Source organism: Micropterus dolomieu, linkage group LG21 (assembly GCF_021292245.1).
Source record: "Micropterus dolomieu isolate WLL.071019.BEF.003 ecotype Adirondacks linkage group LG21, ASM2129224v1, whole genome shotgun sequence".
NCBI lineage: Eukaryota > Metazoa > Chordata > Actinopteri > Centrarchiformes > Centrarchidae > Micropterus > Micropterus dolomieu.
The window spans coordinates 8876709-8891556 of NC_060170.1; the positions used below are offsets into that span (position 1 = coordinate 8876709).

General features: G+C 38.4%; 1 long non-coding RNA gene across 1 annotated transcript in view; it reads right to left on the reverse strand.

The window, feature by feature from the left end:
- The window catches only part of LOC123960244, a 45547-nt gene extending 35955 nt beyond the window's left edge, over positions 1 to 9592 (reverse strand). The window contains exon 1 of the long non-coding RNA XR_006822490.1: positions 9241 to 9592. This is a non-coding gene — a long non-coding RNA (uncharacterized LOC123960244). The remainder of the gene's footprint in view (positions 1 to 9240) is intronic.
- Between the last annotated feature and the right edge of the window lie 5256 nt (positions 9593 to 14848).

Genomic DNA, 14848 nt, shown 5'->3' on the forward strand with positions numbered 1-14848 from the left:
GATAACCGGGAAAAATCTAATTTAAAGCCATAGTTCGGCTAGTGAGCTACAGTAAGTTTATTGTGTGGGTTTGGTCTGTTAAATGTTCAAAATGAGTTCAAATTACATTTCATATGCTATGTTTTTCCTTTGAAGTCTCACCATCATCTGATACTGTGATGAGGGCCAGTGTCTTATTTACAAATTAATATTTGCACTAGATGGTTGGAAGGCAGCCTTAAGTTGTGTTTTTTTGTAATGAAATTCATTATTTAAAAAATAAATGTTTCCAATGAAATGTCCAATTAAAGTTTTAAGCATTATAGTACGGTAGCCTTGTTCTTCTTTTGACAAATGTTCACAACTTTTTTGTCAGCTTTGTAGTAGCCTATTAAATACCATTAAAGAGAGATCCTGCGTATGTCCTCATTATAATAAGGATTTGTGTTGATCTGGGCACATATGAGGTGTAACTTTATATTGTTATTTGGCAGATGTTGTAGTAATCCAAAGGTAATGTAACTTGTAGTGTAACTAGTGACTTTCAGCAGTGATTAATCTAGTAAAGTAAGTCATTACTTTAAAAAAAGAAACTAGTTATGTGTTTATTACCTTTTTTGAGTAACTACCCCAACACTGCTCTTGAGTGAAACTAAATCAATACAGTATAAATTTTGGTTAAAAATGCAGGTAGAAAAGCAACATTATATACCACATCTCCTCTCAAACACAATATAAGAACCACACTACACTGCACAGTAGTTGTTCTTTTACTATAATTTAACATTAGTGTCCGGTCTTGCATGCTGTAACATGTAACATGTGTACAGTGTTGCGTACCACTCTGCGCCAATAGGCATGACTATTGGTAGAGCAGAAGTTAACTAATAATGTGAAGCAGAAGTGTAGTGTCTCTCAAGTTAGCAGACCATTCAGGGTGAAAAGGATAGCCAGATGAAACACTGAATGCAGGTATGCAGAACACAAAAACCATTTGGCTTGTTCTGTACTTTAAGGTGACCAGATTTCTCAAATTAAATCATTTTTAGTTTGGTGGTCAGTATGTCATTAAAAAATGTAATTTGTTATATATGAAATTAAAAAGGGTGACAATTTTGGTTTTATAATGTGTCAAATATAACTCTTGTGAATGAAATCAAGTCATTTGATTTCACTGAGGCAGAATCTACCTTTCAGTAAATTAGTCACTTTCTGGCAAGTGGAATACTGCATTTTATGGGTTGTATTGGTCATTTAAAGGTATTTCAACAGGTAAAAAGGACTGGATTGGTTGGTACCTGGTTACGCTATAGACTGCAAACACTTATTTGGCCACAGCTTTATTCTATTAAAAGAAACATTTAACTATCACAAAGACATTTGCTATACCATACCAAATTGATGTTTATTTGCACGTAATGTCTGTTTCATCCAGATAAAAGCAGCTGTAGATGTCAAGAGACTCGACGATCCAGCTTTAACATGCTACGCGCGCTCCCGCAGACGGCAATCGGTTTTGAGCGGAATATCACTTTTCAGCACGGCACCTGTTTGCTCTGCTGTCCAGTCTTTCCGTCCACGTACAATTTCTGGTCTGTTAACACCTTATAAAGTCTATGATTAACACACAGTTAAAACAGGGACATTTCCGGGGAAAGCTCCAGACGGGGACATGCCACCAAAACCGGGGACTGTCCCCGGAAAACGGGGACATCTGGTCATCCTACTGTACTTAAGACTTTTCCATCATTGTATGCAGCAGAACCAAAGATATCATGTTTTTTTATTGCACGCATTCTTCTCTATGTCAAAACCTTACTATCACATTACCCGCAAGGCAATTCGACCACCAACAGTTTGGTCGGAGATTCAGGTATGTTATGCTAGTAGCAGCTAATGTAGCTGTGAGCCGCTAGCCTGCAGCAGAGATGAGGAGCAGCCTCAGTTCTGGTAAGCTCCACAAACATACCGTAGTCTTGAAATGATCTCATGAAACTTACACATAAAGAGTTCTTGATGTTGCTGTACTGGGTTGTATAACACTCTTCCATTCACTGTAAATATGTGACAAAATTGTAGGAGCGCTTTTTAATATAAAGTAAATATTTCTCACTGCCCAAATGCAGGCTTAAAATACCAGACCACAAACATTACATGAAACCAGCGAAAAAAACCTGCAGTACTGATGTATCAAAGGATTCTTTTTACTCTAACATGAGTCACACATAGCCTTGAAGTACAAACGGCTACTGTGGTAAGATATTTCTGGCTTCACATACATCACATAGGTGTTGGCTTTGAACCAACATCAGACAATTTTATTGTGCAGTAAAGCTACCGTTTTCATAATTAACTTTGTGTCAATGTCTCATGACTATGATTGAATATGTAAGGGTTTTTTTAGCCTTTGGTTTAAAATGACAGATCAATTGAACCTTGTGCTGAACAGGTTTGCTGTAGTAAAGGTCCCCTTGTGGTGAGGAATATGCGTCATGAAAAGAGAAAAAAAGAAAAGAATATTTTTCAACTTATTATAAAGATTGAGACACCCTTTTTTAGTACGTAAAAATATCTGTACCTCAATCTAGACATCTGTATTTCTATGGCAATGTGAAAGATCATGTGTCATAAAGTATGTTTAAGTACAAATGATATTCTAGCAACTACTGTCCCCTATTTTCCACCCATAACCACTTGATTCATATTCAACAACATGCTTTTGCAGCCTTGATTTGTCATAAATAATTACAAAAGCATATTTTTAAACATCACAAACAAATCCACACAAATTAATCTCAACAAATGTAGCATTGGAATTTGTTGCACTGGACATCCTTGTCTTCATTATATATTTGACAGTTTAGTGACGTCAGATGTGTGAGAGAAGTTGAATGTCTTTGTTTATGTGTTTAAATGTGTGTGTGTGTGTGTGTGTGTGTGTGTGTGTGTGTGTGTAATAGTGTGTACAGTGTGTGTGTGCACTTGCATACGAGTAAGTGTGTATGTAGTACAAAAACAAATTTCTGTGGGTTCTACTGAATGAATAAACACAGGGAACAGCATATTGGTGCACAATACCTGCTTGTGCACCATATACTTTAGTATTCTTGCAGTGTAACTTTTTCTCTGATGTCCCAATCCAGCTCCCCAACTTTGATGTATTTTTATGTAACTTTTCTCCCCTGAAAACTTCTCTGAATCTGCATCTTTTCAGACGCACAGACAGGCCTTGAGAGTACAGTGATGTTAATCTTTTTCTTTGCCCTTTAAAAACCACATACTGCTTGAAAAACAAGTACCCTACCGTGAACAAAGCCTCACTTAAAGGCTGCAGAGAATAAAGAGAGAGGAGACAGGTGGGAGGCCTAGCAGCAGTAACAGACAGTATGTGAGTGAATGACGAGAGAAAAAGCCTGAAAGAAGAAATGTCGCAAAGTGCAAGGAAGAAAGAGAGAGAGAGAGGGAGGGGAGATAGATACAGGGCAAAGTTGGAAAATGAACGAAAGAAAAATGACTTTGATGAAACAAAAGCTTTCATTTTAAAGTACAATGTGCCATTTGCACTTAAAAGAAAAACTTCCACTTTAGTGTTGTCATAAGAACACATATTTATCAACACAGGTGTGATGGTTTTGATTCAGAAATGATAAAGTGAAAGAAAAATGCAAATAAACCCTTGTTACTGGAGTTTTTTCCCCTTAAAAAGACTCCAATTTCTCATTTGTAGACTTTAAAAAAGCGCCTGCCAGGGGACACATTTGCTGATTCACAGTTAATAGAGTTAAACTGCATTCTAAACAAAACACCACAGTCAGCCGTATTAAACAACATGTGTTTATCTTGCAACAGCTGCAGCTTGATTATAGTTTAATGGAAGTGAAAGCTAATTTGTGAATAAATTAACATCATTTTATAAGGTTTGGTCATAAATGCACATTTAAAATAAGGATTTAACATTTCCTTTAAGCTTAAGAAAGAAACCGTTATATAAAACACAAGTGAGTAGTGTACTGCGTCTGGATAAACTTACGCTGGATAACAAAAGAGAAACTTCCCAGAACAGGAACACCATCACTGGATACTACATGGACATAATTAAAACCCTTATTTTGAAAATATCATTATTTGTGGCATAGGCACTCAGAATTATGGAGCTTAGACCTTTGTAATCCCAAAACAGAGGTTACGCCTTAATGTTGATGATTCAGAAATAAGTCTTGTTTTCACATATCAAATATTACCCAACATGACAAGTAAACTGTTCCTCAAGTGTAATTCCTCTGTGATGCCCCTGTAAATAAAAAGTAAATATACCTTCCAAGGAAAAAGTATGTGAACCCTCGACTTAGATGGAGATCAGATCACAATTTATGAACAATTTATGCAGAAATCTAGGTACTTTTTCCTGGACTGTATATATCACTCAATTTAGCTCAAGGACCTCTGAAGCGGGCGAACAGTGCTGTATTGGTGGTGCAATGTTGTTTCATCTTCCGGGACAACATAAAATACAATCCAGGAAGTCCAGTTTGAGTAACAGAATTCGAAGGACTTTCAGACGGCAAAACACTTGGTGTTATAATACATCAAAAGACACGATACACAGGATTTTACAAGTTATCATGGCAATTACCGTATATTTCATATCAATGAGCACAAAGTTAACCCCTTAACGCCTGAATTTAAAATGATTTGTGTTCATTTGCTTTCAAGCTGATGTTAAATTAAGTGAAGATTGTTAATTTGTCTTTAGAACATAGAAAAGATATAAATTCAGGTATGTGTAGGTATGATGCAAATTAGCAACAACAGGCATAAATGAGAAATCAGGGCTTGCAAAAGGTTCCCAGGTACGTATCGAATATGCACCAACAGGCATTGGGAAATCCATGTGCTATCTTGGCTTGCAGTCTGCAAGGAAAAGGTGTGATGCGAATTGCGACAATCGGCGTCAACGGGTTAACAGAAACAGAGGTATATAGACCTACGCTGTTTAAGTTACAAAGTGATCCACAACAAATGCGCTCTTGTATGTAATTGATTGGCCGACGCCATGTCTTGCCGGAGGACTGGGTTGCATCGAAAGTTGAGTCAGGTTCAACTGTTTTGCCAATGTTGCGTTTTTGTGAAGGCAGCCCCAATACATCGACAACCTGGCTCCATTCAAATAAATGAGCGGTTTGTCTGAGCATGGCCACTGAAGCCACTTTGGGAACCACTGGATAATCGTCACCACTGCTGTGGATGTATGTCTTCTCTCCTTTACACAATTATTCTTTGCTTCAACCAGCTTACAATTACACTGAGTAGAATTGGGAGTGTTTTTACTTTGTAGAGGTGCAGTTTGAATCCTATGAGTCGCCTACATGATATTCATAATGACATTCTCTACACTCAGCCTCTGTGCCTTTTTGTGTTATCAGCCTAGAGCTTCTGCTCTTTTTGAAAACCTGTAGTGGCCATAGCTCCTGTTCTTCTTGGTAAGCTGGCATTTAAAGCTCAAGTTTTGTTTATACTGAAGTTTCTCAAAAGGCCAAAAGGCAAAGTTTGTGTTAAACGTTAATGGGTGGAGCTTAAGTTTATAGACAATTGAAAAAGGCAAGGGGTCAGAAAGGAGAAAGCAAATATTATGAGATGTAGCCCTCAAACAAACATCATTTTTGTATAACATTGTGGTCTGGGACACTTCATGCATTTATAAGCAATATTATTTAATATAGTATAGTCCTGATACTTATATTTAAGATAAAAACAAACAGAAATTGATGACATAGTTTCTGTCTCTAAAAACAGAATTGTTTCTACGAAATGTTTGTATGCCAAAACATCTGCTACTTTTACTGGGCTTTTTGCTTGTTTAGCACTAAAGATGTGCCGTGTTCAGTCAGCAGTGCACCTATTCAATACAGTAGATTCATGGTTTAAGATGGAATTGGAAACAAGGCTTTATATAATGGACTGAATCTAATCTTTGTCCCCTGTAAAGCCAGATAGAGCAAGTCATCATTTCGTTTTCCCAGAAGTTACTATGATGATCCTCTCTGACACATTTCTGGGATGATTTTAATACACACTGTGTGTGTTAGCCAGATTGAGATGATGCCTGACGGATTAACAATCCTGTGGTGGTTGTGGATTACGGTTGGTGTGTGTATATGATGAGAATAAATCTAAAACTGTTTTTCATTTTGGCTGGTGTGATGCAATGCTTGTCAGGTCCCATTGTAAACAAAGACAAAATCACAGATGCAGAGATGAACTGTAGTACCTTTCTAGAATATTTTCATCAATAGAGTCTGACATAAATGTCACATTATTACTCCACATCATGCAACAAACCTAATCTGTTTATTTTTTCGTGTCCCATCATCCCCATTCCTCCATCTCACTTCCCTGTTTGGTAACAACAATCTTTGACTGTACATTCATAAAATTAATACATAAATAAATGAATATATTTCTTGACAAAGGATTGATTGACCTAGGAATGCTGAGAAAATTACGAAAATGCCTTTTCAGTCTCCTAACACATAGTGTTCACACATAGCACACTTCCTCCATCAGCTAGCCAAACCTAAGCAAAGATGATGAAAAAAAGTTTGAATGTTTAAAGGCTAATTTTCTTATAGAGGTATATTCCTCTGTTACCCTCTTACCCAATTCATAAGACAGACATTATCGGTATTTCTAGTACTTTAAATTGGGTACACAGTTTTACAGTGTAGCTGTATCCAGTGCTGTGTCAATGATGAAGTTTGGTTTGACTTATGATCAATTTCCCTAGCCTATGTATGGGATTCCCGTGCCATGCAGTATTGTGAGTATTCCTGATCAGAGCCTGGTTTGTGGTTTTTTAATGCAACAGTGCAGCTGAAGGATTTTGTAAAACTGCAGACCAATCCTTCCTTTTGCGATTCTAAAAACTGGCCTGCTGATAAAAATGTTCCAAACCTTGCTGTATAGACCAAGAAACCTGCAGTCAGTCACTAATCTTGACGACAAGTAAGGCTAAACTCCCTTCAGTTGCATCTATCCAAATATCCAGTAATTCACAAGAAACTTAGAGAAAGTCAGAGAAAATTATAATTTTTCAATCATCAATTTTGAGTAACAGAAATTCTCCCGTCTGTTTAATCATCTCATGACCTCAGATGTGGTTTGCGACTCCTGACACCCAAGGTGAAAGCTTTAGCTTTACAGCACCACAGTTACTGAGAGGCCAATCTTCTTTACTAATGAGTATAACCTCTGTGTACTCACGAACAACGCATTGTGGTGTGCAACACTTCATACATTCATAAAGGTATAGCTACACAGTCAAGATTTTAAGCAGGGGTGCAACTATGGATTATTTTTTTGTCAACTAAACTGTCAACCATTCATTGATCAATTCATTATTTAGTCAATAAAACAACAGCAAATGCCAATCACTTCTCTCACCAATTTTTAAACACCCAGAGGGTGAAAATCACAAATGACTTTGCTGATTCGAATCAATTTGTTCAGTTCAGTTCAAAGATTCACAGTCACTGACTTTGTAATTTGTTCACTTTTTATGAGGCAAAGTGGTCGCATCACCTTCAAATGCACATCAGTACGTGTGTCAGTAAGTGAATCCGTTCAAGATTCATTTGTACTGTACGTGTACTGAACACCTCTACTTCGGAAATCAAATTTGACAGTGACCAGCATATTATTGATATTTAATTAATTCACTATAAAAAGTCTTATTGATTAATGTCTATGAAGATTCTCAGTCATCCAGGTCATAGTTATCCAACGAAGGGTAAAATCAAGGGCAACTGGACTTGGTTGAAGATACTGGAAGACGTTTCGTCCCTCATCCAAAGGACTTCTTCAGGTCTGACTGACTGGCAGGGAAACTCAGCTATTTAACCTCAGAGAAGATAGACAGAGAAGATGGATGGTTTGAAAGAGGTGTCAAGGAAGCCATCTACACCAGGGTTGAGAAGCCGTCATTGAACAGGGGGGGGGGTCTACGCCACCACTTATCCCCCACTTACAATGCTGTCCTTTCATCACTTCACAGGAAACTCAACAAACGTAACCTATTGGCCTCAGGTGAAGATACCAACGATGGTCGTTCAGTCTTGGCCACAGGTAGTCTTAACGACTGTAACGACTGTCGTCACAGCAACAAGGAACACTAACGAACCAGCGGTATCGATGACCCGGGATAACGACCCCACTGAGGTTAAATAGCTGAGTTTCCCTGCCAGTCAGTCAGAACTGAAGAAGTCCTTTGGATGAGGGACGAAACGTCTTCCAGTATCTTCAACCAAGTCCAGTTGCCCTTGATTTTAACCTTCGTTGGATACTTATTGATTAATGTTTTGTCAATTCACTAATCTATTAAACAACTAGCCCAATTTAGTTTTGGTTCAGTGTACAATTATTTGACACGACAGTCCTACAGAGAACCATCTAAAAGGGGGCAAAAGTTCTAAAATACAGTTTCTAGTAAAACCCAGTTATTTCACAGCAGATGTATCCATTAATTCTTGTAGAGTTTAAGCTATGGGAACAGTCCTCAGGCACAGAGAAGGAAGCACAGAACAAGTGTAGTTTGTGTGTGTGTGTTGTGTGTGTGTCTGTGGAACAGTGTGTGGCACAGTGTGTGGCACACTGACCCAAATAGGAGCAGCATTTGAGTGTCAGCCATTTCTTACGAGACGCCGCTTTCTGGCACCACATGCAGCTCGACTTACAGCGATCACCATGGTGTTTAAAATCTTAAATATTTTTGGCTGGATCCTCTGCAAATATCATGGGGAAAAAACACTATGATAACAATATAGCGACTTAGAAAATAAAAAAACAAAAACACCACAGAGTAAGACAAGGTCATCACAAACTCATTATGAGCACCAGAGATAAACCATAAGCGGATATTTTAGGGAAAGTATAGTGATTTTCCCTGAGCGTAAAGACGCAAATAATGCGCATTAATCCGCAGCCTGCAGCACGCTGGATAAACATCTTGTCACCGTATGAAACGGTGAGTGCGCAGACAGACAGCAGAGCGCTGTAGCAGCAGCATTATAAAACCTGAACCCGCAGGGATCACTGTTAATGAAGTGCTTTATAGCATAGCAACTGTCAATCATATTGATTAACAAAGCCTCAGCCTCCTGTTGCCATAGAGAATTCATGAACAGGCAGCCTGTAGCCTACCTTTTAATAAATGAAAACTCAATATAACATTAGAGGAATAGGAAGTATATTTTAAAGCATCCTTACCTCGAACAAAGGTGGGGTGCCCTTGTCTGGAAGTGTGCATCCCAGTAATTCAGCCAGGAACTTTGCCATATAGAGGTGAGAAGTGTGTTCCTGAAATACTCCTGAAATGTGATGGGGTAAAAAGAAGAGCTGAATCAACAGGAGGGTCCTCTTTCTGTCAGCCTCGTTAACTTCTTTGTGGCGTTCAAGGACCGTGCGCGCATCCCTCCTTTCTTCTCCTCCAGCTGCCGAAACACCGGAGAGAAGGCAGAGATGTGCCGCTGGCCAAAATACCGCCCAGCCGAGCGCAGGGCAGCCGCTGGATGTGCAGTTTACAGCCTTTGGGTCTGGCTCGCAAAATCCTCCGTCCGCGAATGGTCTCGCCTTCAGCAGCGGTGTGGACACACGCAGGTGGGGCCGGGCAGAGGGGGTGTGGGCGGTCCAACGAGCTGTCAGTTGGTTTTCATCTACGGGGTTCCCCACTTTCACAGATGAAATGGAAGGTAATCCTGCACCTGAAATCCCCCCAGCATTTAAACCTCAAATTCATTATGTGTTACACTTTTTGAGAGACTAAAACCAGTATTTTTAGACTCAACATTTTAAAATTTGACCACAAACTAGCCCAGGATAAACGCATTTTAATATTTAATAGGCTTATTTAATATTATTTAATAAAAATAATCATATTATTTCCTGGCTGTTTGAAGAAAGTTTTGACACTAACGTTAGACAAACGGCTTGTAGCTTAATAACAATTTAATTTACAGAAATAGATTGTGCTTGGTGTCACCTTGTTGGCGTTTGTATCGGCACTCGATCTTTTCCATACCCCATCCCCGCCGGTGGAGATGGAAGTGTAGGGAGTAAAACATAGTACCGGTGAGTACCGGCCCACTTAAAGCACTGACTGTGACTCTGATTAAGAGTATTTATTACAGTATTATTAGTTCTTACACACATTGACACACACAGACACACACCTCTTTTTTTTTAGACCTAAGGCTGTCCAAAGATGTTCTTTAATTATGTACATTGTAGTAGTATTTATTAGGTATACTGTTAAGAAAGTTTATTCTATAGGCTAGATATACAGTATTTACATACACATATATAAGCATGAGTCATCAGACTAAGAGAGAAACACTACCTGTTTTTGAAGCATATCATTTATTTTTGCTCGTTTTGTCTTATTGTTACAACTTATCCCAGAATGTGTTACAACCTACCCTGGTATTGGGGTAGGTTGTAACAAGGGAACACAATGCATTTGACATCAACTCACAAGGTCTGTGACATTCTTGTAGAGGGTTGAATTGGTGCCATTTGTAGTGAACAAATGTGGGTACTTTGTATAAAAGTTAGAGTCATTTAACTAAAAATTTCAGTGAGTTATATTTGCTGAAATAAAAAGTGTTACAACCATACTCTGTCTCCCCTACTACTACTGCTGATGGCGAGCTAATGTGCTAGTGCTACTCAGTCACATAGCTTATTTTTTTTCTCTATACTGTGTTGTTTACACACACAGACACACAGACACACAGTTTATTAAAAAGACATGTCTGTCGACATAACTGTCTGCAAATCATACATACAGGGTTGAGCTACTCTGTTTTGCACTCTCCAGCTCTCCCATTCCCTGAAAGGTCAACATTGTGTAAAAAGGGTTTGCTATAGTCAGCAGTGCAAATTTTCACCAAAGTTAAACCTGACATGAACAATTTGCACAGATGTACCCTGCCAAATATCTTACCTTTACCTTGCACAATTGAACTGTTTAAATGCTAGTGTGTCCGAGTCTTTAAGAGTGGCATGTTAAAGGGAGAGTAGGTGATTCTGCAGAAGGATTGTTAATATTTGAACTCAACTGCCAAACAAATGAACCCATCCCTTCAGTGCTCCCTCAGAGGCTCCGCCCTCCAAATTTAAAATTGCTTTGGTTTCTCCAGCGTTGAAGTGCTTACACCGTAGCCTGGTCATATATGGAATAAATACTGTCCCAAATGTATTGTAGCTGTTTGGAAAAGTTTTGTGCTCGTCAAAATTTGTACTTGTACATTCAAATGTTTGAATGTGTGGAAAAGTTTTGTACTTGTGATAATGTTTTGTAGCTGTGTGGAAATGTTTGAATGTGTATAAGAATATTAGAAAAACCCAAAGTTTACGGTACAGATCAATTCTACATGTACAAAAAAACCTACAGTTACAAGTACTTTTGTCCCACATTTGACATCTTCTACTGAATAACCAATGGGGATGCTCTGATTAACATGTCATTTGACTATCCAATCAGGAATATCAGTTCACCATCCAGTCACGAATTCTGAGACCTTTTTTGTCTTTGGCTGTTTCTCAGCCATGTCTCCTTCTTTACAGTGCATTCGAATGTGCCCATGTATAGAACTCTCTCTCCCACTGCCCCCCTGCCCATTTCACTCCTGTGCATGAGCATTAAGGCCAACTGTTGATTGGCTGGAACAATATTGTGGGGAAGGTCCACATCACTTCCTTTGTTTTCCATTTACAGAGCTATGGCTATGTAGGAAAACCAGATTTATTTTCAGAGCACACACAAGAGAGAGAGTTAGCAAATTGTGATGAAGAATTTTATTAAGTAAACAAAAAGTGTATTGGATTATAATCACTTACTATCCCTTTAATACCAATGTTTTTTTGAATATTAGTCCACATTGTCTGGGCGTCTACATGTATTTGGACATAAGCGTATGTAGTGTTTTATCAGTGTTGCCATCAGCAAATAGGTCAAACTGCCACAGCAGAGTCAAAACAATCTATGATTTTATGTCTTTCATCTATCAACTGAGGATTTTTTAAACATCTTTCTATGCTGTGGTTTCCCATTGGAATTGATAAAGTAATCGGTCTGGCTATCTATCACTAACAATGGTAAAATCAGTCTATCCAGCGTGAACAATGAGCAAATTAAACTGTCACTATAGGGGCTGAGTAGATTTTATTGAATATTCATGGGCTCACAGGACACCTGGCTGGGTTCTGAAGATCACAGGAGGATCAGGAGGTATTGCTGTGAACACCAGTGTATTTTTAATATTCTCTTTCCATGTTTGCATCTTATTAAATTGTTATTTTTTATAAATTGACTGTTATAATGTGAAACAGTGATGCATATATTTGTCTCCTGTTGTTAAATTCAAGACGTTTTCGTAATATTCATCAAAAACCCATGATTCATTTACAGCTTTTGTTTTTGCCCCAGGATGTCAGGAGTCAGGATGCCTCGGGAGGAGATAGATGAGTTTGGTTGGGGTTTATGAAATGCAAAAACATCCTTTTTGGAATTAATATTTACAGCCTCCATGATTATTTCAATAGTTAATTTAAAAGCTTGTAAACCATTTGGTTCAAATTTGACACATTTTCTTTTCATTTATTTATTTGCTCAGGACCATACTAATATGGTGTGGAGCACAAACACGCCATAACAAATAACAAAAAGACATAGTGACGGCATACTGCTTGGTAAACAAAAACAGCAAGGAAGAACATACCTCAGAAAGACACCCAGTTTGCAAATAACTTTCGGTTTGTCTATTTTCAGCCATAAGGTTACCTTATACATAGTCCCTTACATAATACTTTGGCAGATACCTTTCTCTGAAATTCATATGCTTACATTCTTACAATCAAACTAAAAATGATACTGGTCTCCCAGACGGTTGTGATTACAAAGGTTGCATATCCTCTGGTTTCTAGCCAGTCCTTTATATCTTCCGATGACCTTGGAAATTCTAGCATTATTCGCCTAAGAAACTAAACTGTGGCGAATTGCTGTAGTGGTTTGCACTTCAGGGCCACCATACTTCAGTGTTGATTCATTTCAACTCAAACCTCTTTTTTATGAAAAAATATCTTATTTTCAAATCTACATGACCTTGCCTAACCTTCTTTTGCAATTTGCTGCTGATCTTTCAGCAACGAACACTACTCTGACATGCAGCAGGCGTCTGTTCATAAGCCGCTCATGCTCCCCCAGGTATGCTCTTATTCTGTCAAACATTTTCCCTTTATTCCCGACAACTCTCCACACCTCTCCCCACGTCTCTCTCTCTCCTATCTATCAAGGATTTTCTGTTTGTCTCCCCTGCAACGAGGGATTCATACATGTTTCTTGTCAGAAGCAGAGAGGTCAAAGATCAGGCTGCATGATGTCAAACTGAATAGATTTAAGTGAATAAAACACTGGCACCTCTCTTCTCTTGCACCAAAAAGGACATTGATATAGACAGGGACAGAGGAGGTAGATGGGGGATCTTGAAGTTTGAAGAGGGAAAGTGTGAGGAGAGAAAGAAAGGCAGATTGCATACCAAGGTGTTTGTGTATAGTGAGCTTGAACAAGGTACATTTTTGAGAAATGAATACCGTGTAGATTGTGCTGTCGACATATTACAGTAGGTGAACACTGTACTCCATGAACAGCCGCTGGATAGTGTGACAATACCAAAAGTGAAATGGCGTAACATATACACAGATTGGATACTCTACTGTAGACTCTTGATGGTGTTTTTCTGACAAGCCAAAGACAGCAACAGTAAATTCCTATTTATTCCTAATTAATTTTTCATTCATTCTCTCTCTTGAATTTAAACTACACACAAACCCTTAGCTATGTGTATACATGAAACAACAAAATACACATTCTATGATCAAAAAGGAGCTGGGAGAGGACGAATCTTACATTGCCTGCCCCCTTCTCAAAATGAGAATATAAACGGTACTTTCCACAGCCAGGCAGCAGCTCAATTATAGGAGAAAACGTCATGCGAACTCCAGGCAGCATTCCCAGTTCTTTTTATTCTAAGAGGACGTGATTGACAACCACATGATAATTCATACATTTTTGATTATCTAATGAGGAGTGATGGTGTGATGTCTCTACACAAACTACACTTTCAAGTGGTTGCAATTTTGTCAATCTTGTTCAAACCTTCACCCTTCCTCTTTGGTGTTTGAACTGTATCATCCAAGCACCACCAGTCATTTTTTTTAAAAAAGCCTTTAGTTCCCAAAAAAGCTTATGTTAGGGTGAAGCTAGTGTTAAAACTAGCTTGCTGGTGATATCAACTCTACACAGGGCACACATTGCACAATGCACAATTGTACACAATTGGCCTTGCTGTTTAGCAAACTGTGACAGAAGCAGACTCAATACTTACATGAAGAAACAGCTTCTCAAAAGGCAAAGTATTGTGTCTGCTTCTCATGTTTTTGTGAATGCTTGGGGGTTTTAAGAATGCTTTCCTTGAGTAGTCTTTTTTTCTAGGAAGGAATTAAGAAATCCAGAGTTCTCTCAAATTAGCAAAAACAGACTCTCTCAAATTCAAATTTGTACAGACTGATGTTTCGTGTTGAAAAATACAGCATTTGTCCTCATGTCCTCATCTATTGCATGTAACTGCTTTTATCCTAAACATCTACTAGAACTCCTTTATGTACAACTTTTCATATTGGAAAACATTTCTTCAGTGCACAGAGCTGCAGGGTACTGTAGTGCACAATGTGTCTGTCCACTTGTATTTCTTGTAATGACCCTTTATAGGTGTAATGAGGTTCTGTTCTCCTTGTACCAAGTCTGCCACAGGCTTAA